Here is a 27833-nt window from a genome sequence, read left to right on the forward strand (position 1 = left end):
CCTACCATCAAGCCAACTTTGTATCCATTAGTGCAGCTCTCCATGGATACCACCTTATTAACCAGTCGACCATGCAGAACCTTGTCAAAGACGTTATTAGATACGTCATCTACCACTCTTCCTCCTGTCCACTTCAACTCAATGAAGTTTGTGGGATTTCATTTCTCACACATAAACCCATTCTGAGTATCCATAATACACCATTGCTTTTCCAAATGCATGAAGATCTTCGAATCTATTCGAACAATTTACACACCACTGATGTCTGTCTTCTGGCTTTTCGTTGCAGCCCTAAACTGATGGAACAGCATTAGCCAGTCTCCAGTCTTCCAGCACTTCACCAAGACTATCGATGATACAAATATCTCTGCAAAGGGCCCTGCAATCTCTTCCCTAGCTTCTCACAGAATCCGAAGAGCCACTAGGTGGTTTAGACAATAGTCAGAGTAAGAGGATTCCCAACTAAGAAGTGGGGCCTGTTAGAAACCAAACGGACAATCTGTCCATGGAGTCAGAGGAAGTAGCTGAGGTCTTCAATGAATACTTCCCATCTGTATTCACACAGGAGAAAGACATTGCAGCGTCAGTTGTGATGCTGACGTTCTAGAACATGTTAATATCAATAAGGAGGAGATATTAAATGTTTTCATAGGCATAAAGGTAGAGAAAACGCCAGTGCCAATGAAATGTATCCCAAGCTGCTATGAGAGGTAAGGGAGGAGATTGCTGGGGCCCTGGCGGATATATTTAATACTTTGCTGGCCACAGGTGAAGTTGTGAATGACTGTAGGATAGCTCAGGGGCTTCCTTTGTTCAAGAAGGGCAGCAGGGATAGGCCAGGTAATTACAGAACAGATAGTCTTACAACAGCGGGAAGAAAATTATTGGAACAATTCCAAGGGACAGGATGGATCAACATTCGAAAAGGCAGTAATTGATTACGGATAGGTAGAGGGAGATCCCGTCGGATGAATTCAGCTGAGCTGGGAAGTCTATTGAGTCAGGAACTTTCTAAATACCTAAAGGAGACAGAGCAATAGACAGACTCTGAAATTAGGGTGATGGAAACACATGCACAATGGTAATAATTGCCATACTGACCTAGGAAATCCCAGTCTTCATCCCTCGTCGGTGCTGCTGCGTCTCTCTGGAGTGGAGGATTCTGTTGCATCAGGATCTGGAGTAGCTGCAAGTGTGAGAGACGCTTACAGAGGCAGCAATTAGACCCTTACAGTGAGGGATGCCGCATGGAGAAATACTGAATGATATCAGCAGAGTGCAGGAAAATTTCAGGATCAAACCATTGTGTAGGAGGAAGGGGTTTTGATTCATGATGCCACTGGTATCAGTGCTCAGGGATGGGAAACCTGTGAGAATGCGACGTGATGGCCTGGTGGTATTACCGCTGTACTATATATCCAGAAACTGAGCCAATGTTCAAAATCGATATAAATAGGTGAATGAATGAGTGCTGTGGGGACTGGAGAAGGTTACAGTGATATCATGTGCTCTCAAGGCTGGAGGGAGGTACACAGATTGGGAGGTTGGAAAGGACTGAAGAATGTTAAAGACAGAGTGGGCTGTCGGTTCTGGAAAAGGTGACAGAGATAAGGATTTATGGAGCTTTTTTCAGCACAGAGACCATAACTGTTAGCTTCAAAGACATTATCCAAAACAGGTAAGGATTTTGCAGAAGCTAAGTATCTAAACTTGGGGATGCTATTTACCATTAGATTATCACTGTCATCGACGTTATTATTATCATTAGATTGACAAGCCGAGACTGCAAGGAACTACACTTGTTGGAATTTCTATTTGGAACATGGGAGATGTAGAATGTGATGCACTGAGAATTCAGAGCCAATGTGTTTTGCGAAGAGTGAACAGCTAAGGCAGCACATCTAGCGAATCCTGATCAAGCGATATTGTGAGTTTGGTAAAGAAAATACAGTGAAATAAAAACGGACGAAGAGGTTCAAAAGTATACAGAATGCGGGAGGGGTGGGGTGGGGGCTTAAAAATGAACAGACAAACATTTGTCACAAAATATCCTTAGCAAACAATGTTAAGGAAAAGTCACAAGGTATTTAATAAGTACAGTTAGAGTAAGATGATTCCCAAATAATCAGTGCAGACTGTTAGAAACCAAAGGGAAAATCTGTGCATGGAGCCAGAGAAAGAAGGTGAGGTCTTCAATGAATACTTCCTATCTGTATCCACACAGGAGCAAAGCATTGTAGTTGGAGACGATGAGGTTCTGGATCATATTACGACCAATGAGGAGGAGGTGTTAAATATTTTCACAGGCAAAAAAGGTGGAGAAATTCCCAGTAACAATAAAATATATCCCAGACTGCTATGGGAGGTAAGGGAGGAGTTTGCTGGTGGCCTGGTGGATATATTTAATACTTTGCTGGCCACAGGTAAAGTGCCAAATGACTGGAGCATCGCTAATGTGGTTCCTTTGTTCAACAGCAGCAGTGATAGGCCAGGCAATTACAGAGCGGATATTCTGACAGCGGGGGGGGGGGGGGGGGGGACATTATTGGAAACAATTCTGATGGACACGATGAATCAACATTAGAAAGGATAGGAATACATTTGGGATTGTCTGTATCGATTTGGTAGAGGACTGTCCTCTGATATTGATGAGGGCAGTGCAGATGATGTGGTTTACATAGAGTTCATTAAGGTCTTTGACAAGGTCCCACATGGAAGGCTGGTCCAAAAGAGAAGAGCCCATGGGATCCAAGGCAAGTTGGTAAATTGGATCCACAATTGGTGGAGGGTTGTTTTTTGTGATTGTTAACTTTTGCCCAGCGGGTGTACCGCACGGATATGTGCAGGAAGCTTTGTTGGTTATTATGTACATTAATAACTCGAATGTGAAAGGAGAAGGAATCATTAGTAGGTTTGCTGATGACATGAAAGGTGAGGGTATTGTCCACAGTGAGGGGAATGGGATCAGGCTGCAGTCTGATATCGATCAGATAATAAACTCAGCAGAGTAATGGCAGATGGAGTTTACTTCTGATGACTGTGAGGCAATGCACTGTGGGAAGTTTTATAAGCGAACGATATACATCATGAACGATAGGTACTCCTGGAGTACTGAGGAACACAGTGGCCTTGGTGGACAAGTCCCTGGATGTCTGAAGGTGTCAGCACAGGTAAACAGGGTGGGGAAGACACCAGAACTGGGAGCGGGAGGGGACCCATATCCTGGTGGGAAGAATTTCTGGAGCTGCTCGAGAGGATTTAAACTAGTCTGGCAGGGGTGTGGGACCCCAAACAGTCGGAAGGCCAGAAAGAAATTTAAGGCTGGTAAGGATGTTCAAGAGAGAAATATAAATAGACAAAGCAGACAAGAACACAGCAGATAATGAGGTAAAAGTGATGAATTAAACTGCATTTCTTTCAAAGCAAAGGGCCGGAAGATAAGGTAGATGAACCCAGAGCATGGATGGGAACATGGGACTGGGATATCAGAGGTATTACAGAAACACAGCTGAGGGAGGGACAGGACTGGCGGCTCAATGTTCCGGGGGACAGATGTAACAGGAAGGAAGAACAGGAGGCAAGCCACGAGGAGAGCTGGTGGTTTTGATTGGGGGATACATCCCAGCAATGCCTAGAGGGAGTATTCATGCAGGATCGCCCAATTAAGCGATATTAATGGAACTGAGAAATAAAAATTGGTCCTCAGTTTGCAAAGATTGTACGACAGCAATAGGCAATGGGAGATGGAAGAGCAAATATGTCAGGAGATCCCAGATATCTATTAGAATAATAGGGTTGTAACGGTAGGGGAAACCGACAGGGCATAGCTTTAAAGTGCGAGGGGAACCTTTCAAAGGGACCTAAAGGACAACTGGTTCCGGAAGAGTGTATGGAATAAGCTGCCAGTGGAAAGAGTGGAGACTGATATAAATACATTTAAAAGGCATGTGGATGGGTATATGAATCGGAAGCGTGTAGAGCGATATTGGCAAAATTCTAGCAGATGTGACGAGAAACGTCATGCAGGAATTGATCCGAAGGATCTGTTTCCATGCTATACATCTGTATGACTCAATGTCTTGAAATGAGTTCACATTATAGAAAAGGTGGTGATGGAGGTTTTAAAAGCACAAAGGTAGATAAATCCCCAAGACATGATCAAATGTATCTCAGAACATTGTTGGAAGCTGGTGAAGAAATTGTAGGACCCCGAGCAGAGATATTTGTACCATTGAGAGCTATGTGTGATCGGCTGGTAAACTGGAGGGTGGCATTGTGGACAGTGAAGAAGATTTTCTAAGATTACAAAGGGATCATGATGAAATGCGTGAATGGCTGAAAAACTGTAGATGCAAGTCAATCTGAATAAATGTGAGGTAATGCATTTGTTACAACAAAATGGGCAGATCTTACACAATTAATGGTAGAACCTTCGGTAGTGTTGTAGAACAGAGGGACCTCGGGGTTCAGGTACATAATTCTTTGAAGTTTGCAACATGGAGAGACAGGATGTTTAAAAAAAAAGTGCTTGCCACACTTGCTTTCATTCATCAATCCTTTGGATATAGAAGTTGGAAAGTCGCATTGAGATTATACAGGACATTGGATGCGTCCTCTTCTGGAATACCGTGTCCAGTTCTAGTCGTCCAGTTATAGGAAGGATATTATTAAGCTGGAGATGGCTCAGAGGAGATTTACTGGGATGTGGCTGGGTATGGAAGGATTCAGTTATAATGAAAGGCTAGATAGGTTGATATATTTTCATTGAAACTTGAATGTTGACTGATGACCTTAGAAAAGTTTATAAAAACATGAGGGGAATAGATAGATAGAGTTACTGGGAGTTGTCTTTTCCCATGGACAGGGGAGTTTCAAGACGAGGAGCTACATTTTTAAGTTTAGAGGAGAGACATTTAAAACAACGACATGAGGGCACATTGTTACACAAAGAGTGGGTTGTGTGTGGAATTAATTTCCCAAGGAAGGGGAGAACGTGGAGACAATTACAATGTTTAAATGACATTTGGATTAGTACGGGAATAGGAAAGGTTTGAAGGGTTATTAGTTCTACAGTATGGTTAGCGTTAACTGAACAGTGCAGTATGACTCTCTGACTATGATTACAACGCTGTGTCATTAATTAAGAAAGGCTGCAAGACAAAGCCAGGAAACTACAGACTGATGAGCCAGACATCAGGGTGGGTCAGTTGTTGGAGGTCATTCTGAGAGGTAGGACTGATATGCATTTGGAAAGATAAAGACTGATTACGGACAGCCAGCAAGGCTTTGTGCGTGGGAAAACATGTCTCTCAAACTTGACTGAAGTTTGTTCAAGATGTGACAAAGAAGATAGACGAAGACAGAGCAACAGACGTTGTTTCTGGCTTCAGCAAACCCTTTGTCAGGGTCTAGCATGACACATTGGTTAGTAAGGGTAGATCACAAGAGATCAGGTAGAGCTGGACAACTGGATACACAAGGGGATGGCAGTGAGAGACAGAGGGTGGTGGGAGAGGTTTGTTATTCAGATTGGAGGCCTCTGACCCGTAGTGTGCTGTAAGAATTGGTGCTGGGACCACTGTTGTGCCCCATTTACATAAACGAGTTGAGTGAAAATATAGGAGTCCCTATTAGTATGCTTGTGGATTCCAGGATTAGTGGAAGAGTGGGCAGGGAATATAGTTATCGAAGGGGATGTTGATCAACTGGGCCAGTGGGCCAAGGAATTAAAGATGGAATTTAATTCAGTTGTTGGATTAAGTTAAGACAAACCAGGGAGAACTAATACAGTTAATGGTCGGGCCCTGGACAGTGTTGTTGAAAAGAGAGAGACCAAGGGATGCAGTTACATTGTTTCTTGGAATAGTATCACAGGCGGACAGGGTGGAGAAAGCAGTATTTGGCACACTTGTATTCACTGGTCAGAGCATTGAGTTCATGAGTTGGAGATATTGGTAACATTGTCATCAATATTTCTCCTGTGCAGAGGAGGCCACGGGGTGACCTTAGAAAGGTTTATGAAACCATGTACAGCCTAAATAAAGTGAATAGCCAAAGGTAGATGAGTCCAAAGCTAGAGGCATAAACGTAAAGTGAGAGAGCAAGGATTTAAAGAGGGAGCTGAGTGGCAACATTATCCACAGAGGATGATACATAGATGGAATGGACTGCCAGAGGAAACGGTAAAAACAAGTACAATTACAACATGGAAAAGACAGTTCGGCAGGTATATGGAGAGGAGAAGATTTGAAGGGATATGGGCCAAACACAGGCAAATGTGACTCATTCTATTTAGGAAACCTTGGCCGAAGATTCGTGCAGCACAGAAACAGACCCCATGTCTCCAGTTGTTGGAGGAGGAAACTATCGAGACAAGGCATGTTGTAGAGACTGAAGCAAGTTACAGCGATACGGATGGTCGTCTGGACTGGAGATTTCAAATGTGTGAAGTAATTGGTGAGAGGGGAGGAGATGACAGAGATAAGAACTGTTATAGGAGTTAGAATGATTGAAGACTCTGCTCCACAAGACATGCCACAGATACAGTTTGGAAATGGAATAGGGAACGGAAAGATCCCAGGAAGCATTACCACCCTCTCATGGGAGGCCTGCTTTCCCCTCTGTTGTCCTGGTGCCCACCAAGACAGCACAGGCCTGGATTGAAAACTGGGAACTCCCGATTCTGTCTCAGTACAACAAAACTTAAAGTAGAGGTGGTGCTTAAGCTTGAGGTGTGTCTGTACTGTGCTCCCCCTCCAGCACTATATCTACGTCATGTCTTGTTAGATGATGCTTGGAGCCCTCTCATTGCTCTCTGCTCTGTGCACTGTGAATTATCTTACCTGGGCGGCAGGATTTATTAACAATTTATTAACTATAGGTCCCGACTTGCCCGACCTTTGTCTCTCTGGCTGAACAATCAACTGCCCAACCAGCAGTTGGCAAGTCTATTGCGTCAGAAACTCCCTGAGTACCCTTCGAAGACACAGAAATAGATATAATGGGAAAATAGACTGATGCTGTGAGGGCTACACATGTATCACGGCACAGAACCCCACAGAGATCTGGAAAATCCCAGTCTCCATTCCTGGACTGTACAGCCTCTTCTCTCTGGAATGGAGAATTCTGTTGGTTCAGAATCTGGAGTAGTTTCAAGAGTCAGCAATTAGACCCACACAGTGAGGGGTACCACACGGAGAGATACTGAGTGATATCACCAGAGTGCAGGATCAAACAATTGTGCAGGAAGAAACGGTTTTGATTCATGTTGCACTGGGATGTGCAACCATTATTGCACAAAAAATGCCACTAGGCGAAGTGATGGCCTAGTGGCATTATATTGAGACAATTTATCCAGAAACTCGGCAAATGTTTTCTGGACACAGGTTCAAATCACACCATTGCAAATGATTGAATATGAATTAAATGCTTCAAAAAAGATGTTATTAAAAACCAGCGAGAATTAAACAATTGCTGATGTTAAGGAAAATCCATTGGGTGCATTAATAATCTAAGATGGGACTGGGATATTAAAGGTATGACAGAACAACAGCTTGAGGAGAGACAGGACAGGCAGCTCAATGTTCCAGGGAACAGATGCTGCAGGAAGGACAGAAGGGGAGCTGAGAGAGGAGGAGAGCTCCTGGTTCTGATTGGGTGAAACATCACAGCAGTACTGAGGAAATTCCTGCGGGATCGCCCAGTGAAGCTCTATTCGTGGAATTAATCGTGGGTCTTCCCTTTCCTCTGACTGTTCTACAGACCCAGATAGCCCCGCCCTCCTGCACCTTGACCTTCTCAAGATTGCGGTTCCCTCAAACAAATGGCTGCCGTGACCCTGGGCCACTTCCCTAATCAGAGACGGCCACCTCCTTATCCGGGCCCGGAAGGTCTTTTTCGGGACTTTTTTTTACCTGTATCGAGGAATTGTGAATTCTCTCCGCTCCCAGCGAGGCTCCCACACACCCGCAATGAGCGCCGCTCTCTGAAGTTGATTGCAGCCGCTGCCGGAGAAAGCAGGTCCATGTTTCTCTCTGTGTCCTGATCAATGTGACACTGAACATGCTCTGCATAGAAACAAAACTGCGCGTGCGTCTGAGGTTATCAGTGAGTTTATAGAGAATATTCATATCTGCACGGAATCATTGGTGAAATATTAGTCATGAACAATTGCTCTGTCGAGTTACTGTCATAGAGATGTCTAGTATAGAAATAGTTAAAAATCACACAATGTGGATAGTTAGAAATGGAGTTTCTGTTGGTGGAATATAGTTTTTGCAGATGGGGTGGGACATTATACAAACGGTCGCGGAATTCTTGTAACATGTAGTATACTTAAGGCTAAGACTAAAATGAATATAGAGGGTCTTTTAAAGAAACGTTTTTTTAAAAATAGTTTTAAGCTCGGAAATAACTATGAAGTATTGTAGCTGACCACAAAAGAAGCAGCAGTGGCATTTCACAATAAAGCTTATAGTATGATAAGAAACTGGATAGAACAACAAGTTGTAACAAACAAGGACAAAGAATCCAGTCATACAAGGACGGCAGGATAGCCAGATAAGAAAGGTAAGAGAAAAACAAGTGATGTAACCAGCTTGTGTTAGGATGAGATTAGACCAATGAGAAAAGGGAGGCGTGATTCAGCAACTCGCAAAATGAACAAAGAAAGCTCACATGCTATGTTACATGCGCATTTGTGCTTGATTTCAGAGGCATCCGAAATTTGCAAGGCCGTAATAAATTGTTCTTGATTCCAAGGCTTTGTCTCAGGCTGATATGTGAGTGAGTTCTATTTTTCACAATTGGGGGCTCGTCACCGGGATCCAAACCTCTGACCGCTCGACACCCTTGGGACGACGGGGAAGGTGCACCTCGCAGATTTCGGCGATCTCCAACTCCCTTGTTTGCCTTTTGCAGTTTGGGCGAGTACGATCCGGACTGGGAGACCCTGGAAATAAGACGGGAAAAGGCGGCGGGTTCAGTCGGGTAACTCTTCTGCACAAGACCCGGGTAAGGAAAGATCCTGAATCCGGGCAACCGGTAGTTTCTGCAGATATTGCCACGGGCCGAGGCGCACCAAAACGACCAGGTAATTCTTGTGCAGAGACCAAAGTAAGAAAATAGACCTTCAAGTTGAAAGTTTGTGCGAAGATTTGTAGCTCGGGTGCTCGTTGTTGTGGTTCTGTTCGCTGAGCTGGAAGTTTTTGTTGCAAACGTTTTGTCCCCTGGCTAGGCGACATCATCAGTGCTTGGGAGCCTTCTGCGAAGTGCTTCTTTGATGTTTCCTCCGGTGTTTATATTGGTCTGTCCCTGCCGCTTCCGGTTGTCAGTTTCAGCTGTCCGCTGTAGTGGTTGGTATATTGGGTCCAGGTCGATGTGTTTGTTGATGGAGTTTGTGGATGAATGCCATGCCTCTAGGAATTCCCTGACTGTTCTCTGTCTGGATTGCCCTATGATAGTAGTGTTGTCCCAGTCGAATTCATGTTGCTTGTTGTCTGCGTGTGTGGCTACTAAGGATAGCTGGTCGTATCGTTTCGTGACCTTCAAGTATTGCCTTGGTGATCGGGCCATACGGAAAATACGGGGGAATTGGCGAGATATAGAGTAAAGCATATATTTGGCCAGATTAATTAAATTAAAAACCATGGGAGGCAAGGGGCGTCGCCTCTGTAATGATCGATCAGTAAATAACGTTAACAGGGGAATATATTCCGCGCGACAGTTCTTTGGGGAGAATGTTGGGTAATTGGGAACACAACTTCCGGATGTGGGAGAAAGATAAGGCTTCAATGATAAACGATTGTTGTGTCGTTTGGACTAGGGAAATCATTAAGGCGCCTTCTATTTTTTGGCCCAAATATGGATCCGATGAAGATTGGCTATGTCAAGAACTTAATATATATGTCAATCGTACAGTCAAAAAGAGTCTGACTATGCAGCTTGTTGGGTACGGAGCGCGGGAGAAAAATTATGTCCCATGCATACGGAGAAATCAGGGAAAGAACAGAAAAAGAATGAACAAGGGTAGCCACAATGGGATCCCTTAACGTGTTTGCCGCCCCATATACTACTCCCCGGGACGAGCTTACAGCTTGCGAAGTAGAACCAACTCCAGACACAGAAAGGGAAATGGACTCTGAACTAAAAGATGCAGGACCTGGGGGCGGGGGGCAGAATCACTCGACCCACCACACGCAAAGGAAGGGCTGAGATAATAGAAAATGTAAAATTAAATCCCTTACGAGCGGTTCCGATTGCGAATGTGCAATCGGTTATGTAAACGTTCCCTTAAGTAGCGGTGAGGTTAGGGTCTTCAAAAAGGAAATGAAACATTTAATAGAGGATCCACTTGGAATAGCCAAACAATTAGATCTGTTCCTAGGACCTCAGCTGTATTCCTGTGGAGAACTGATGGCAATTTTAGGAACGTTATTTTCAGGGGAAGAACTAGGTATGATTAGGATAGTGGCTTTACAGGAATGGGATCAGAAGCACCGAGTAGGGGAATAAGGGGCTCCAGCAGAACAGATATTCCCAAATGTTGACCCTCATTGTGAAAATAACGACTGAGAAGATAGGAAGTCAATGTGGGATCTACGAGAAATGGTAATATTGGGATTTAAAGAGGCGGCACCTAGATCACAAAACTTTGATAAGGGCTTTGCAGTCCGACAAGAGAAAGATGAAACCCATTTTGCTTTTCTTAAAAGGGTCAAAGAGGCCACAAAAAAGTATTCGGGAACGGATCCCGATAATCCGGTAGCACAGGGACGCTTAAAGGTCCAGTTTGTAACTGAATCATGGCAGGACATACAAAAGAAATTCTGTCCAGAACAGAGTTAAAACAATAGAAAATGCATGTAATGTGGTGGGTCTCAGATGACTTTCATCTTTACCAAGGGTTTCAGGGCCCCGGTGCGTCCTAGTACAGACTGTTGCACTCCTCCTAGTGCACAGCCAGATACCACGATTGTGGGGCAAAGTGATATCTTGGGATTATAGAGGTGCTTGTCTGGAAGGCACTCGGTTTTGGAGGTGAAACTGGTGTGAAAGAGTAGGGTTTTGTATGGACTTCCTGTCCCCCTCCTATCGCAGCATCTTATTATTGCCCTGACTCTACCTTGTACATGTTTGGTAGGGATCAGTGACATTTCGTAAGCCCACAATACAAGATCCGTCACTCTGTTTAAGACAGTAGAAATCTCTGGTAGCACTATAGTCTTGGAACAATACAACGCAGAACAGGCCCTTCGGTCCTTGATGTTGCACCGACCTGTGAACTGTTCTCAGCTCGTCCCCTACACTATCCCAAAATCATCCATGTGCTTAACTAAAGAAGTGTTTAAATCTCCCTAATGTGGCTGTGTTAATTACATTAGCAGGTCGTGCATTCCACACCCTCACCACTCTCTGAGTAAAGAACCTACCTCTGACATCTGTCTTAAATCTATCACCCCTCAATTTGTCGTTATGCCCTCTCGTGCACACTGATGTCATCATCCTAGGATAAAGGTTTTCACTGTCTACCCTACCTAAGCCTCTAATAGTCTTGTAACTCTCTATCAAATCCCCTCTTAGCCTCCTTCTTGCCAAAGAGAACAGGTTCAAGTCACTCAATCTTTCCACATAAGACCTTCCCTCCATGCCAGGCAACATCCTGGTAAATCGCCTTTGCAGCTTTTCCAATGCTTCCACGTCATTCCCGAAATATGGGCACCAGAACTGCACACAATACTCCAAGTATGGCTGCACCAGCATTTTGTATAGTTGCAGCATGATATTGTGGCTCTGGAACTCAATCCCTCTACGAATGAAACCTAACACACCCTGTGCCGCCTTAACAGTACTGTACACCTGGGTGGCAACTTTCAGGCATCTATGTACATGGATTCCAACATCCCTCTGCACACCCACACTACCAAGAATATTTCCATTGACCCAGTAATCTGCCTTCCTGTTATTCTTCCCAAAGTGCATCACCTCACATTTAGCTGCATTGAACTCCATTTGCCACCTTTCAGCCCAATTCTGCAGTTTATCCAAGTCCCCCTGCAACCTGTGACATTCTTCTACACTATCCACAACTCCACCGACTTTAGTGTCGTCTGCAAATTTACTAATCCATCCACCTGTCCCTGCGTCTAAGTAATTTATAAAAATGACAAATAGCAGTAGACCCAAAACAGATCCTTGTGGCACACAACTCATCACCGGACTCCCGGCTGAATATTTTCCATCAACCATTACTGACTGCCTTCTTTCAGAAAGCCAGTTTCTAATCCAAACTGCTAAATCACCCTTAATTCCATGTCTCTGCATTTTCTCCAACAGCCTACGATGTGTAACCATATCAAAGGCTTTACTGAAGTCTACGCATCCCACGTCAACTGCCCTACCCTCGTCTACATGCTTGGTCACCTTCTCAAAAAACTCAGAAGTTTGTGAGACAGGACCTGCCCTTGACGAAACCATGTTGACTATCTGAAATCAAATTGGTGTTTGCTAGATGATTATAAATCGTATCTCTTATAATCCTTTCGGAAACCTTTCCTACAACAGAAGTATGGCTCTCTGGTCTATAATTACCTGGGTCATCTCTACTCCCCTTCTTGAACAAGGCCACAACATTTCCAATTATCCAGTCCTCTGGTACCAAACCTGTAGACAATGATGACTCAAATATCAAAGCCGAAGGCTCTGGTATCTCTTTCTTAGCTTCCCAGCGAATTCTCGGATAAATCCCATCCAACCCAGCGGACCTGTGTAATTTCACTCCTTCTCGAATTGATAGACACCTGTTTGTGACTAACCACGATCCTTTCTCGTCTAATATCTCGTACCTCATTCTTCTCCTCTACAATATGCTCATTTTCCAGACTGAAAACCGATGAGGAATGTTCGTGCTAAACGTTCAACTTCCCACTTCTGTCTTTGAATGGTCCTATTCGTACCCTCTCATTTTATTTCTCACATACCAATAGAAAGCTTTAGGGTTCTCCATTATTCTATTCTCTAAAGACTACTCGTGTCCTCTCTTTGTTCTTCTTAACTCTCTTTAAGTCCTATCTAGCTCTCCATCACCTCATCTGTACCATCTTGCCTGATCAACGCATAAGCCTCATTCTTCTACTTAACAAGAGATGCAATTTATGTAGTAACCCACGGTTCCCTTACCTTATCACTTCCTCCTTGCCTGACATCTGTTCTTTAATCCAGCTCCACATTTCAATAGTCTGCATGCCCTGCATTTTGATACCCCATTCTCTGCATCCTAATTTTTGCTGAATCGCATTATAATTGCCCTTGCACCATCAATAACTCGTACCTGTGGCATTTGCCTATCCATTTCCATTGCTAAACTAATCGTAACTGAATTATGATCACTCTCTCAAAGTGCTCACCTACAACGAAATCAAACAACTCGTCTGGTTCATTACCAACTACTAGATCCAATGTGGCCTCCCCTCATATCGACACACTGTGTCTGGAAACCCTCCTGTGCACATTGGACAAAAACTGATCCATCCGAAGTTCCAGAGTTATACCATTTCCATTCAATGTTTGGGAAGTTAAATCCCCAATAATGAACACACTATTCCTTTCACTCCTCCCCAGAATAATTTTGTTAATCCTCTCTTGCACCTCCCTGGAACTCTGCGGAGGCCTTTAAAATAACTCCAAGCAGTGTGACCTCTCCTGTCCTGTTTCTAACCTCAGTCCACAGTACCTCAGTAGACCAGTCCTCATCAAAAGTTCTCTCAGCCACTGTTATACTATCCTTGACTAACATGACATGCATGTACCCATTGCGGTGCTTCAAACTCCATGAGGCAGCCATACTCTCTATGACAGACAGACTCAGTCTGGAACCTCCTCTGTCCTTAAGAACACTGCCTGCACCCCTCCATTTCCCCTTTGCACGTTCCCTTTCCAACCCATCCCACTTAAATCGCTCCACAATTGGAACTGTCAAGGGCAGAAATCTGTGGAATAGCCTCCCTAACCTTCTCTATCCTCCTTTTAAGATTTATTTTAAAATCATTCTCTTTAATCAATGTTTTGATCATCCATGAAGCATGGATTTGCCATTGTAAAAGTTCCATACAATGCAAGTAGTTGTTGTTATTTCCGTATATTAGGGAAAAATAAACAGGAATGATGCATTCAAAATTCTAACATGAAAGTCAATGATAACCGTACTGTATAGGCCATCAAATAATAACATCACATTGGGATGGGCAATAAACAAAAAATAACTAATGCCTGTAAAAATGGTACGGCTATTGTCATGGGTGATTTTAATCTACATGTAGATTGGTCGAACCAGCTCAGTCAGGATAGCCTTGAGTTCATTAAATTTACCAATCAAAGGATTTCTTGTCATGTATAAAATGGAACTGACAAGGGAGCAAGCTATCAAAGATCTGGCCCCTGTGCAATGAGACAGGAATAATTAATTAGGGATCATCTTGGAAGAAGTGATCACTGTATGATTGAATTTAGAATACATATGGAGAGTGTGGAGGTAAAATCTAATACCTGGCTCCTGTGCTTGAACACGGGGAAATACAATAAAATGAGGGAGAACCTGGAGGAAGTAGACTGGAAACAAAGATTTTATGGTGCGACAGTTGATGAGCAGTGGACGATTTTCAAAGACACTTTACAAAGTGCTCAACAAAGGTATATTCCAGTGAAAAGGAAGGACTGTAAGAAAAAGCATACTGTGCGATGGGTCTCGAATGAAAGCGATCAAATTAAAAGAGAAGGAATACGAAGTGGCCAAAAACAGCCTGAAACTAGAACTGGGAAAACTTTAAAGGTCAACAGAAAGCCACAGAAGAGCTATAAAGAAAAGTAAGATAGAACATGAGAAAAATAAACGAGCACAGACTATAAAAACAGATAGAATTTTTTATATTGAACGAGACAAGAGTGACTAAAGTAAATGTTGGTCCTTTGGAAAAAGAGAAAGAGCATTTAGTTATGAGATATGACAGTGAAGGACACTAAAATCTTGCCAGTAATTAACAAAGAGACATAGGTAGGTGAGGATTTGGAAACTATCATTATTACGGAACAGCTAGCGTTGGAGGTAATTATTCTAATGATATAAAAGTCTCCCGACCCTGATGGAATGCATCCCAGAGTACTAAAAGAGATGCCAGGAGAAATGGCAAATGCACTGGCAGTAATTTTGCAAAATTCACTGGACTCTGTGGCCGTCCGAGTAGAATGGAAAACAGCAACATTGACGCCACTGTTTTAAAAAGGAGGTGGAAAAATGATGGGGAATTATACACCAGTTAGCTTATTCTCCATAGTGGGAACGATGAAATAGGGAATCTCGATAGAAATTGTCACTTTGGACAGGCACAGCATGGGTTCATGAAGGGCAGGTCATGCTTGACAAATCTTTTGGAATTCTATGAAGACATTTCGAGTAAGATTGACAACGGGGACCCAGTGGATGCGGTGTATCTGGATTTCAAAAAGCCCTTCAACACGGTGCTGAGCAAGTGGCTGTTACATAGTATAAGGGTGCATGGCGTTAGGGGTAGAGTATTAGCATGGATAGAAGATTGGTTGACTAACAGGAAGCAAAGTGTGGGCATAAAGGAATATTATTCTGGCAGGCAATCGGTGACGAGCAGTGTGCCTCAGGGATCAGCGTTGGGACTGCGATTATTTAGAATTGATACAGATGATTTAGAGTTAGGGACCACATGTAGGGTGTCAAAGTTTGCATATGAGTCTAAGACGAGTAGGAGTACAAAGTGTGCAGAGGACTGTGTAACTTTGCAGACGCACACAGATACATTGAGTGAGTGGGCAATTGTCTGGCGTATGGAATAGAATGTTTATAAATGTAAAGTCATACTGTTTGGTTGGAGTAACATGAAAAGAAAAGATTATTACTTGAATTTTACAAAGTTGCATCATTTGCTGTGCAGACGCACCTGAGTATCATTCTGCATGAAGATTGGTCACCAGGTACAACAATCAATTCAGAAGGCAAATGGAATTGTGTTTTTCATTGCTGAAGAGATGTGTTTAAAAGCAGAGGTTATGTTCCAGCTCTATTGGGTGCTGTTGAGGCCACACCTAGAGAACTGCATGTAGTTTTTATCTCCTTACTTGAGCATGAATACACTGGCAATAGAGGGGGTGCAGAGGAGGTTAACTATGTGGGAGGTTAGAAATGTAGTTTCTGCAGGTGGTAGTTTTTGCAGATGGGGATGGGGTGTTGCGGGGTGGGACATTATATACATGGTCGCGGAATTCATGGAGCATGTAGCATACTTAAGGCTAAGATTTTAACGAATATAGAGGGTATTTTAAAGAAATAGTTTTAAGCTAAAATTAACTATGAAGTGTTGTAGCTGACCACAAAAAATGCAGCAGGGGCATTTCACAATAAAGCTTATAGTATGATAAGAAACTGGATAGAAGAACAAGTTGGAATAAACACGGAACAAAGACTGCAGACAAACAAGGACAGCAGGATAGCCAGATAAGAAAAGTTAGAGAAAAACAAGTGAGGTAACCAGCTTGGGATAGGATGAGATTGGACCAATGAGAAAAGGGAGGCGTGAATCAGCAACTTGCAAACTGAACAAAGAAAACTTACATGCTTTGTTACGTGCGCATTTTTGCTTGATTGCAGAGGCGTCCAGTACTTGCTAGGCCGAAATAAAATTGATGTTGCTTCCAAAGCTTTGTCTCGGGCTGAATTGTGAGTGATTTTTATTTCTCACAACTGGGGGCACGTCCGGGATCTGAGACTCCGAATGCTCGACACTCTTCGGACGACGGGGAAGGTGCATCGTGCCGATTTCAGCGATCTACAACTCCATTGTTTGCCGTTCACGGTTTGGTCGAGTACGATCCGGACTGGGAAACCCTGGAAACAAGACGGGCAGACGTGGTGGGTTCAGTCGGGTAACTCTTGTGCACAAGACCCGGGTAAGAAAAGGTCTTAAAAGATATATCCGGGTGACCGGGGGCAGCGGTATTTGCTGCAGGTATTGCCACAGGACGGGGCGCACCAAAACGACCAGGTAACTCTGTGCACAGACCATGGTAACAAAAGAGACACTTAAATATTGCCTTGGTGGTCGGGGACGTACTGCAAATACAGGAAATTGGCGAGAAATAAAATAAAGCCTATAATTGGCCAGATGAATTAAATTAGCAACAATGGGAGGCAAAGGGAGTTGCTTGTGCAAAGATCGATCTGCAAATAACATTAAAGGGGAATATATTCCACCCGACAGTCCTTTGGGGAGAATGTTGGGAAATTGGGAAAATAATACTTGTACAAGGGGAAAAGATAGGAAAAAGATGATTAAATATTGTTGCTTTGTCTGCACTGAGGAATCCATTCTTTGTCCTGCAGTCCTCTGGCCAAAGTACGGGTCAGATGAAGACTAGGTTTATAAATATTTGAATTTATATGTCAATGGAAAACAGCCTTACAGTCAGGAGGAATCAGATTATGCTTCGTGTCAGAAGGGCTAGCTGAAGGGCTACTGAGGGTACATTTCGTACCTAACTTATGGCATCCAAAGAAATATTCAAAAGCTGGAGGAGTCATTGCGGGAAGCTCAAAGTGTGTGTGAAATACGATGTCTGTGTGTGATCGTGAGAGAGAGGGAGAAAGAGCTGTACAGCTAATAGAAAGTTTAACCCTTTGTGATTCGGTTTGAATGCACATTTGTTTGTCGGTGATTGAAAGTTTGTGCTTTGTTTCCTGGAGCTTGAGATGCGGCACTATTTTGAATCTGATTTCTATTATGGAAATTTCGCTACAATGATAAATCATTGTTGTTTCGTCTGGTCCAGAGAAAGTATTAAGGTGTCTGATATTTTTTAGCCCAAATATGGGTCCGATGAGGATTGGTTGTGTCAAGTTCTTAATATATACATCAATCGAAAAGAACCATACAGTCAAAAAGAGTTTGATTATGCGCTTGTTGAATAGGGAGCGCGGGAGTAAAATTATATTCCATGAATACAGAGGAATCAGGGAAAGAACAGAAAAAAGAATGAACAAGGGAAGCCACAATGGGATCCCTTAACGTGTTTGCCGCCCCCATATACTATTCCCCGGGACAAGCCTCCAGCTCCAGAAGTGGAACAAATTCCAGACATAGAAAGGGAACGGACTCTGAACTAAAAGATGCAGAACCTCCGGGGCCCAGAATCGCTCGAGCCACCACACGTAAAGGAGGAGCAGAGATAATGGAAAATGTAAAATTATTTCCCTTAAGAGAGGTTCCGATTGGTGAAGGTGCAATCGGATATGTAAACGCTCCCTTAACTAGCAGTGAAGTTAGGGTTTTCAAAAAGGAAATTAGAAGTTTAATAGAGGATCCAGTTGGACTGGCCGAACAATTAGATCAATTCCTAGGGCCTAATTCATATACCTGGGGAGAACTGATGGCAATTTTAGGAACGTTATTTTCAGCGGAAGAACTAGGTATGATTCGGAGAGTGGCTTTACAGGAATGGGAAAAAGAAGCACCCAGTTGGGGAAGAAGGGTCCCCAGCAGAACAGAAATTCCCAAATGCTGACCTTCATTGGGAAAATAATGACCAAGAAGATAGGGAGTCGATGCGGGATCTACGGGAAATGGTAATATTGGCAATTAAAGAGGCGGGACCTAGATCGCAAAACTTTGTAAAAGCCTTTGACGTACGACAAGAGAAGGATGAAACCCCTTCTGCTTTTCTTAAAAGGCTCAAGGAAGCCACAAGGAAGTATTCTGGAACGGATCCCAATGATCCGGTAGCACATGTACTCTGAAAGGTCCAGTTTGTAACTAAATCATGGCCGGACAAACAAAGGAAATTACAGAAATTTGATGGATGGAATGCAAAACAGATGGAAGAATTGTTACGTGAGGCACAAAAAGTGTATGTGAAAAGGGAAGACGAGAAGCAGAAACAGAAAGCCAAAATGATGGTGGCGGCAGTAGAAGCAATAACAAAAAGGAGACTGAGATCAGGGGATAACAGGAAGGATAGGGGAGGACACGAAAGACAAAGGTCGGACATCAAGAGAAGGAGGCAACAGGCAGGATGTTACTATTGCGGGAAAGTGGGGCATTATAAACAGGAATGCCCAGAATTAGCACGAGAAAGGGAAACCGTTTCCCTAATGACCTTCGATGAAGACTAAGGGAGTCAGGACTTCCATCCTCCTGAGACCCACTGGGAACCCTTGATAGATTTAAAAGTGGGACCTGAAGGGGAGGAGGCAGTATTTTTGGTGGATACGGGAGCGGCAGGTCATCCCTAAGTTTTAGACCTACAGGTGTTAAATTGACTAACGAGTATCTCAAGATTTCCGGATTAAAAGGTGAAGGATTTCTAGTGCCTATTTTAAAGCCAACCCTAGTTAGAAGAAATGATGAAGAAGTGACAGCACAATTACTGTATATTTCCGACATTGGAATGAATCTATTAGATAGGGATTTGATTATATTACTAGGCTTAAAAAGTGGGGTGGAGAATAGTGCAGTAACTGTAACAATGGCTATGTTAACATCTAGTGAAGAAAAACAAATCAGCTCTGACGTATGGGTGAGAGCTGATAACACAGGGCATCTAACTATCACTCCATTGGTAATTACGTTGACTCGAGAAGATGACACGGTTCGGGTTAGACAATATCCTTTATCGTTGGAAGGCCGTAGACGTCTGCAACCAGTTATAGATTTTTTTAGCAAAAACTGGACTGTTAGAACCATGTATGTGCCCCTTTAATACCCCAATACTGCCCCTCCGCAAACCTGATGGAACCTATCGATTGGTGCAGGATCTTAGGGCATTGAACCGATTGGGTTGAACACGACATCCGGTGGTACCAAATCCATATACTTTGCAACGCAACATGCCGTGTGAACACCGCTGGTTTAGTGTAATAGATTTAAAAGATGCATTCTGGGCTTGTCCTCTGGCCCCAGAAAGCCGCGACATGTTTGCTTTTGAATGGGAAAACGCATACTCTGGTAGAAAACAACAGTTCCGATGGACGGTTCTTCCACAGGGATTCACAGAATCACCTAATCTATTCAGACAAGTACTGAAACAGGTCCTGGAAAGACATAAAATGCCTCGAGGAACGACATTGTTACAATATGTGGACGATTTACTTGTGTCAAGACAATAGAGAAATGACGTGAGTTTGGCCACCAATAGACTGTTAAATTTCCTGGAGCAACAGTGTTCAAGAGTATCTATGAATAAATTGCAATATGTAAAGAAAGAGGTGAAATACTTAGGACACCTTGTTAGTGAGGGCACAAGGCGCATTAACCCCAAGAGAATTAAAGGGATAGTATAACTGCCCCTTCCGACCACCAAACGAGAATTAGAGAAGTTCTTGGGGCTGGTTGGGTATTGTAGATTATGGATAGAAGCATACGCCCAGAAAACGAAGGGGTAATATTACAAATTGACAAAATCTGAACATGAAAAACTGCACTGGACAGAAGAGGAAAAGAAAGGGTTAAACGGTTTGAAGCATAGTCTAATACGAGCTCCGGTGTTGGCCCTTCCCTCCCTAAATAAACCATTCCACTTTTTTGTGACAGTAAATGATGGAGCAGCCTTAGGAGTGCTAAACCAGAAAGAAGGGGAAAAGAGACAGCTCATAACCTTTTTGTTCAAGATTTTGGACCCTGTCTTGAAAGGATAGCCTGAATGTATGCAGGCAGTGGCAGCCACTGCTGTACTGATAGAGGTAGCCGTAAACTTACTTTTGGAGGGGCGCTAGTCGTTAGTACATCTTATCAAGTTAGAATGTGTTAAACCAAAAGACAGGGAGATGGTTGAAAGACTCATGAATCTTAAAATACGAAGACATCCTGATGGAAAGAGATGATCTCGTGTTAGCATCTCGTGTCTAAATCCAGCTACCTTCCTATGGAAGGGAGAACCTCTGGACAAACGAGAATTAGAACATGACTGTCTGGATACCATAGAGTATCAAACCAAAGTTAAACTAAAGGATATCGCCTTACATGACGGGGACAGACTGTTTATAGACGGGCCATCAAGAGTGGTACAAGGAAAAAGTCACAATGGATATGCAGTCGTGGACGGTAACGAGAATAGAACAGTTGAAGCTGACCGGTTGCCTAACACATGGTCGGCCCAGACTTGAGTTGTATGCATTATTCCAAGCTTTAAAACAATTAGAGAACCGGGATGGGACAATTTACACCTACTCTAAGTATGCCTATGGGGTGGTACATACCTTCGGAAAAATATGGCAAGAATGTGGACAAATTAATAGCCGGGGAAAGGAATTAATACACGAAGAATTGATAGGACATGTGTTGAAAACTTTGGAATTACCCTGGGAAATAGCTATAGTCCATGTACCTGGGCATCAGAAGGGGAATTCTCTAGAAGCAAGAGGGAATATGCTAGCAGACGAGGCAGCCAGAGAGGCAGCTAGGAATCTTACAGTAACAAAAATACAGGTTCTCACTCCCCTAGTGGAGTCCCCTTCCGTGAAACCCGTGTACACGGAAGAAGAGGAAATAAAATCAAGGAAATGGGGGCCACAAAGACAACCCAAAGAAGATGGATCCTCCGGGATGGGAGGGAGTTGTTGAGTAAACCAGTCATGAGAAACATCCTAGCCACCTTGTACCAAGGCAGTCATTGAGACTCCCAAGGAATGTGTGACATAGTGTTAAGTAAGTACGGATGTTAAGGGATATACACGTTAGCCAAGCAGGTATGCGCAGGATGCCCGACTTGCCAAAAGATTAATAAGAAAGTAACGAGAGGGGGGCCAAGAGGTGGAAGAAAACCTGGGGTAAAGCCTTTTCAAAGAATACAGGTAGACTACACAGAATTATCCCCACTAGGGAAACAAAAGTACATATTAGTCCTCATGGATCACCTAACTGGGTGGGTAGAGGCATTTCTAATGTCATCAGCGAACTTGAAGGGAGTAGTGAAAACTCTTTTAGAACAAATAATTCCTCGACATGGAGTGGTGGAAGGTATAGATTCAGACCACGGTAGCCATTTTACCTCTACGATCCTACAAGAAGAAGGGTGGGATTAGAGATCTCTTGGGAATTCCACACTCCTTGGCACCTGCCTTCCTCTGGACGGGTGGAGCGAATGAAACAAACCTTAAAAACGCAATTGTCTAAGCTAGTCCTAGAGACTCGATTACCATGAAAAAAAAACCTATCACTTTGTTTCGCGTAAGTGCTGTGCCAAGACGTGATTTTGGCTTGTCTCCTTATGAGATGATGTTTGGATTACCTTTCTTGGGTGGAAGAGGGAAATTATCAACTGTAGAGTTCAATTATAAGTTTTTAAAGAACTATATTGTTGCGCTCGGCTCTTCTTTGTCTGTCTTTAGGAACAAGGGTCTGTTGACCCAGACACTTCCATTTGAGTTCGCCGTACATTTAATACAACCGGGTTATTGAGTCCTGATCAAAACCTGGAAAGATACCAAACTGCACCCAAGCTGGGAGGCACCGTTCCTAACCCTCCTGACTACTGAAACAGCCGTCCAAACTGATGCAAGAGGGTGGAGTCATCACACTCGTGTTAATGGCCCGGTGGACGCTCCTTCCCCACCGGTAGAGTGCCAACCTCATCCTACAGACAACTCTCTGAAAGTCAAGTTGAGAAAAAAGAATGGACTGAGATAAGAGACAATTAAGTATTGGTTAAAAAACTGTATCCCAAAACAATTGTAAGTGTTGCGTGGACTCACTCCTCCCTGGTATTCAAAGGGTTAGGGAAAAGATGGATAGGGGTTGTGAGCTGAAATGAGTGATCAGCTTTATATTGTCACGATAATATTGGCGCTAGCTGCCGGGGGTGGGTGGAAGAAATAGTTTTACTGCATTATGTCAGAATTATGTTAAACTAAAAGGGCATACCGTCTGTTAGGTATGTGCTGCGATGCCACACCATGGAGAATCCGGAATCCCTCTCACGGTAATACCACTTACCAATAGAGAAGTGTACGATGTACAACAATTTGATTCGGCCTCAAATGATACAAAATGGAAATCTAACAGGAGTAAATATAACTTTGTGGGATGGTTCCCTCGACTAGCCCCGAAAACCCCGGCTGCTATTGATGGCCTTAGAGTTTCCCCACCGAAAGAAGCAGTAAATACCACATGTTTCTGTAATCAGAATGATAACGCACCCTTCCATTTAGGAAAAGTGTCTTGTGTCTTCACCAGTCAAGACACTGCCACGCCCATTCCCCAAATAGTGAACAGAACATATTGGGTATGCAGCGTGAAGGCCTATCCATTTATTCCCAGGGAAAAATACATTCGCGTGATCGAATGCGTAGCAATGCATGCATCTTATTATGTTGATCAAACACTGCCTCAAAGCCAGAAAGGCTGGAGTGGCTGCTGCTACCTCGCCTGCATAATTTCCCATCTGAGGCTGTTAAAGAGAGCCCCAAAACTACCTCGGAATAAACAGGGAGGAAGGCGGGTAACCGGGATGTAACCGAAGGGGATCGCCTCCTCTGGACTTCGATACCTATGCATGGGACCGCCCGAGCTGGAGTAGAAATACAAAAGTTGGCGGCTTCCCTGGAAGAGTTGGCCAACAGTACTGCCGACGCGTTGGCCAAAATCTGATCCCAAGTGGCAGCCATAACGACCAAAATGATTGCCACGAAACTAACGACCCTTCAGAACAGGATGGCTCTGGGTTATATTCTAGCAGAGAAGGGTGGTACCTGTGCACTAATTGGGGAGGAATGATGTACATACATACCTGAGGTTTCCTCTAACATTACTGATATCTCCAAACACGTGCAAGACAGAATCGCCAAAATAAGGGAGGCCGGTAATCGATACTGGAATGAAAAAGGATGGCAATGGGGAATTGAGGATTGACTGGTTAGAGAAATTGGTTAGTCAATCTGGCTATCTGTGGATTATTGATATTAGTGGGCCTGGTGGTAGTGTCAATGTCCTAAAATGGGTAATGAGCTGACTGATAACATCCATTGGGGAAGAACCCAAATAAATCATCCGATGCTTTTACAATCAGCAGGTGATATGCAACAAAAGAAAGTCAAAGAATGCTTCTAGAGTTCGTGGGATGAACAACACAAATGTAAAATGTAAGATTGTGAACCTCATCGCCAAAAGGCGTAAGAGGGCAGAACATTAGAAAATGGATTAAAGGAGACTTAATAAATGCAGAAACAACATTTTTAAAAAAGAAATGAAAAGGGGAAATTGTGGGAGTTTGAAAATGTAGTTTCTGCAGGTGGGGGTGTGGTGTTGCGGGGTGGGACATTATACAAACGGTCGCAGAATTCTTGTAGCATGTAGCATACTTAAGGTTAAGACTTTACTGAATATAGAGGGTCTTTTAAAGAAAATAGTTTTGAGCTAAGAAATAACTATGACGGGGGGTTGTAGCTGACCACAAAAGAAGCATCAGGGGCATTTCATAATAAAGCTGGTAGTATGATAAGATAAACAGGATAAAAGAATAAGCTGTAACAAACAAGGAACAAAGAATGCAGGCATGCAAGGACAGCAGGATGGCCTGATAAGAAAATAACTAGAGAAAAAAACAAGTGAGCTAACCGGGTTATGATAGGATGAGATTAGACCAATGAGAAAAGGGAGGCGTGATTCCGCAACTTGCAAACTGAACCAAGAAAGTTTACATATTTTGTTTTCACGCGCATTTTTGCTTGATTGTAGAGATGTCCGGTCCTTGCAAGTCAGTAATAAATTATTCTTGTTTCCAAGGCTTTATCTCGGGCTGATTTGTGAGTGAGGTCTGTTTCTCACAGCAGGGAGAGATATTATGCGAGTATTTCACATTTTCTTTTAAACTGGAGAATGAAATGGAAGCTAGAGAGTTTGGAGAAATAAATAGTGATAACTTGATATACGTCCATATTACAGAGAAGGTGGTCCTGGATGTCTTAATGCGCATCAAGGTGGATAAATGAATGGGACCTGATCAGATGTATCTCAGACCTTTGTGGAACGCTAGTGAGGTGATTGCTGGACTCCTCCTAAGATGTTTGTATCATCGATAGTCACAGGTGAAGTACTGAAAGATGGCTGCAATGATTTTAAATAGGTGGTAAGAATAGGCCGTGGAACAAGAGAACAGGGAGCCTTTTCCAGACAGTTTCCGAGAGAACCGTTTCCTAGAGTTATTTCATGTCCCTTATTTGCTCTCTTGATTTCCCTCAAGTATAGTCTGTACTCAATTCCTCCACTTCTTCCATATCCGCACTCAGGAGGAGCAATTCCAATCCAGAACATTCCAATGGCAGGCGAGTTGTTGGAAGGGACTATGAGGAATAGGATTTACATGTGTTTGGAAAGACAAGGCATGATTCGGGATAGTCAACACTGCGTTGTGCTTGGGAAATTGTTTCACACTAACTTGATTGAATCTTTTGAAGAATGACAAAGACGATTGAAGGGAGATTGTGGACGTTGTCAATATGGACTTCAGAAAGACATTCAACAAGTTCCACAAAGCAGACTGGTTACCAAGGTCAGATAACATGGAATGCAGGGAGAACTAGCTATTTTGATACAAAATTGGCTTGAAGGTAGGAGACAGAGGGTGGTGAGCGAGGGTTGCTTTGTGGACTGGAAGCCTGTGAACAGCAGTGTGTTGCAAGGATCAATGCTGTTTTTTTTATATAAATGATTTGGATGTGAATGAGGTATAGTCAGGAGGTTTACAGAAGACAACAAAATTGGAGATCTAGTGGACAGCAAAGACGTGTACTTAAGTGGAGAACGGGATCTTGATCAGATGGGGCAATGGGCAGAGGAATGACAGACAGTATAATTTAGATAAATATGAGGTGCTGCATTTTGGAAAGGCAAATCAGGGCAGGACTTATAATTTAATGGGAAGATCCTGGAGAGCTTTGCTAAACAAAGAAACCTTGGAGTGCAGGTTCAAAGTTCCCTGGAAGCAAAGTCCCAGGTAGGCAGGGTAGTGAAGGCAGCGTTTGGCACACTTTCCCCTATTGGACAATGCATAAATACAGAAGTTGTGATGACCTATTGTGGCTGCATAGGACATTGATTAAGGCTCTTCTGGAATTCTGTTTTCCGTTCCAGTCTCCCTCTTCTAGGAATGATATTGTAAAACTTGAAGCGTTCAGAAAAGTTGTGCAAGGACGTTGCAAAGGTTGGACGGTTTGAGCTATTGGGAAAGCCTACATAGGCTGGGAGTATTTTCCCTGGAGAGTTAGAGACTGAGAGGTGATCTTGTCGAGATTTATAAAATCATGATGGACATGAATAAAGTGAACAGTCTGGGTCATTTTCCCATGTTCGGTGGGTCCAAAACTAGAGGGCGCAGCTTAAGGTGTGAGGAAAAAGATTAAAAGGGGTCTTAGGGGCAATTTCTTCACGTCGAGGTTGGTGCTTTTATGGAATGAGCAGCCGGAGGAAGGGGAGGAGGCTAGTACAATTACAACATTTAAAATACATCTGATTGGATACATGAAGCGGAAGGATTTCGAGGCGCCTGCTCCTGGCAAATGGGAATCCAGGATTCCTGGTTGGCATGCATGAGTTCGACCGTAGGATTTTTTTATGTGTTGTACATCTCTATGACACTAAATAAATAATAACTAAGATAGGTTTCTCTTTTATGGAGATGTAGCACAATTTCAGATAATTCTCCTTGGAACTGAGAAGGTTAAACAGTGATTTCGACCAGGAGCAGATAGCTTTCAGGGATATTTAATTTACAGAGAGAAATTATAAACTTTGTGACAATTTTTGGTAACTACTTTCATTGGCAAATAATGCAGGGTGAAAATGTGAAGGTTGTTTTAATCAGTAAGTGTGAAGGGAGTGGGACAGACAGCAGAGACTGGGAGAGAAATGGAGTTAGTGTGCACTGGGAGGGTTTATAACCACATGATCCAGGCTGCTAGACCTGAATTAGAAATTCCCGGTAAAGAAAAATCAAAAGAATTGCGGATGATATAAATCAGAAACAACAACCAGAAGGTGCTGGACAAGTTCAGATCTGGCAACATCTGTGAAGAGATTTAAGAGCTAATATTTCTGATCCGGTGACCCTTCCTCAGAACTGATAGTCGGAAAATATTGGTTTATATGCTGAAGGGTGGGGAGAAGAGGTAAGGTGTAAAGGATAGGTAGGGATAGAGTGAAAAGAAGAGCTGAATAAAGGAGTGGATAACAATGTTGTTGGGAGGGTGAATCACTGTTAAAGCAGACTTGGTGGCTAACCAGAGGTAGTGTGTAATGGCAGGCTATGTGATAACAAAACCTGGTGTGTGGGGTAGAGGGCTAGGACGTGGGGGAGTTCAGGCTTTAAACTATTGAACTTGGTATTGAGTCCGGAGGGCTGCACGGTTCCCAAATGGAAAACGAGGTCTTGTTCTTCCAACTTACGCTGATCACTGCTGGAACACTGCAGAAAGTCTGAGACAGATATTGGCCAGCGAACAGGGTAGTGTGTTAAAGTGACAGTTAACTGGAAGATCAAGGTCTCGGTTACATGCAGAATTTAGATTATCAGCCGGGATTTCTGCCAACTCCGAGATGACACCATCAGACACATTCCCCTCCCCTCCCTTGTCCACCTACTGCAGGGACTGTTCCTTCTCGGTCACCATGGACCAGTCCTCCATCGCTCCTAAGAAGCCCCTCATCACACCAGCCCTTTCCCTTTCAACATTCCCCTCCTCACCCAGCACCTTCCCTCTCAACATCCCCCTCCCCTACCCCAGCACTTGCCCTCTCAACATCCCTCTCCCCACTCCAGCACCTTTTTTC

The sequence above is a fragment of the Chiloscyllium plagiosum genome, chromosome 8 (assembly GCF_004010195.1).
Source record: "Chiloscyllium plagiosum isolate BGI_BamShark_2017 chromosome 8, ASM401019v2, whole genome shotgun sequence".
Taxonomy (NCBI): domain Eukaryota; kingdom Metazoa; phylum Chordata; class Chondrichthyes; order Orectolobiformes; family Hemiscylliidae; genus Chiloscyllium; species Chiloscyllium plagiosum.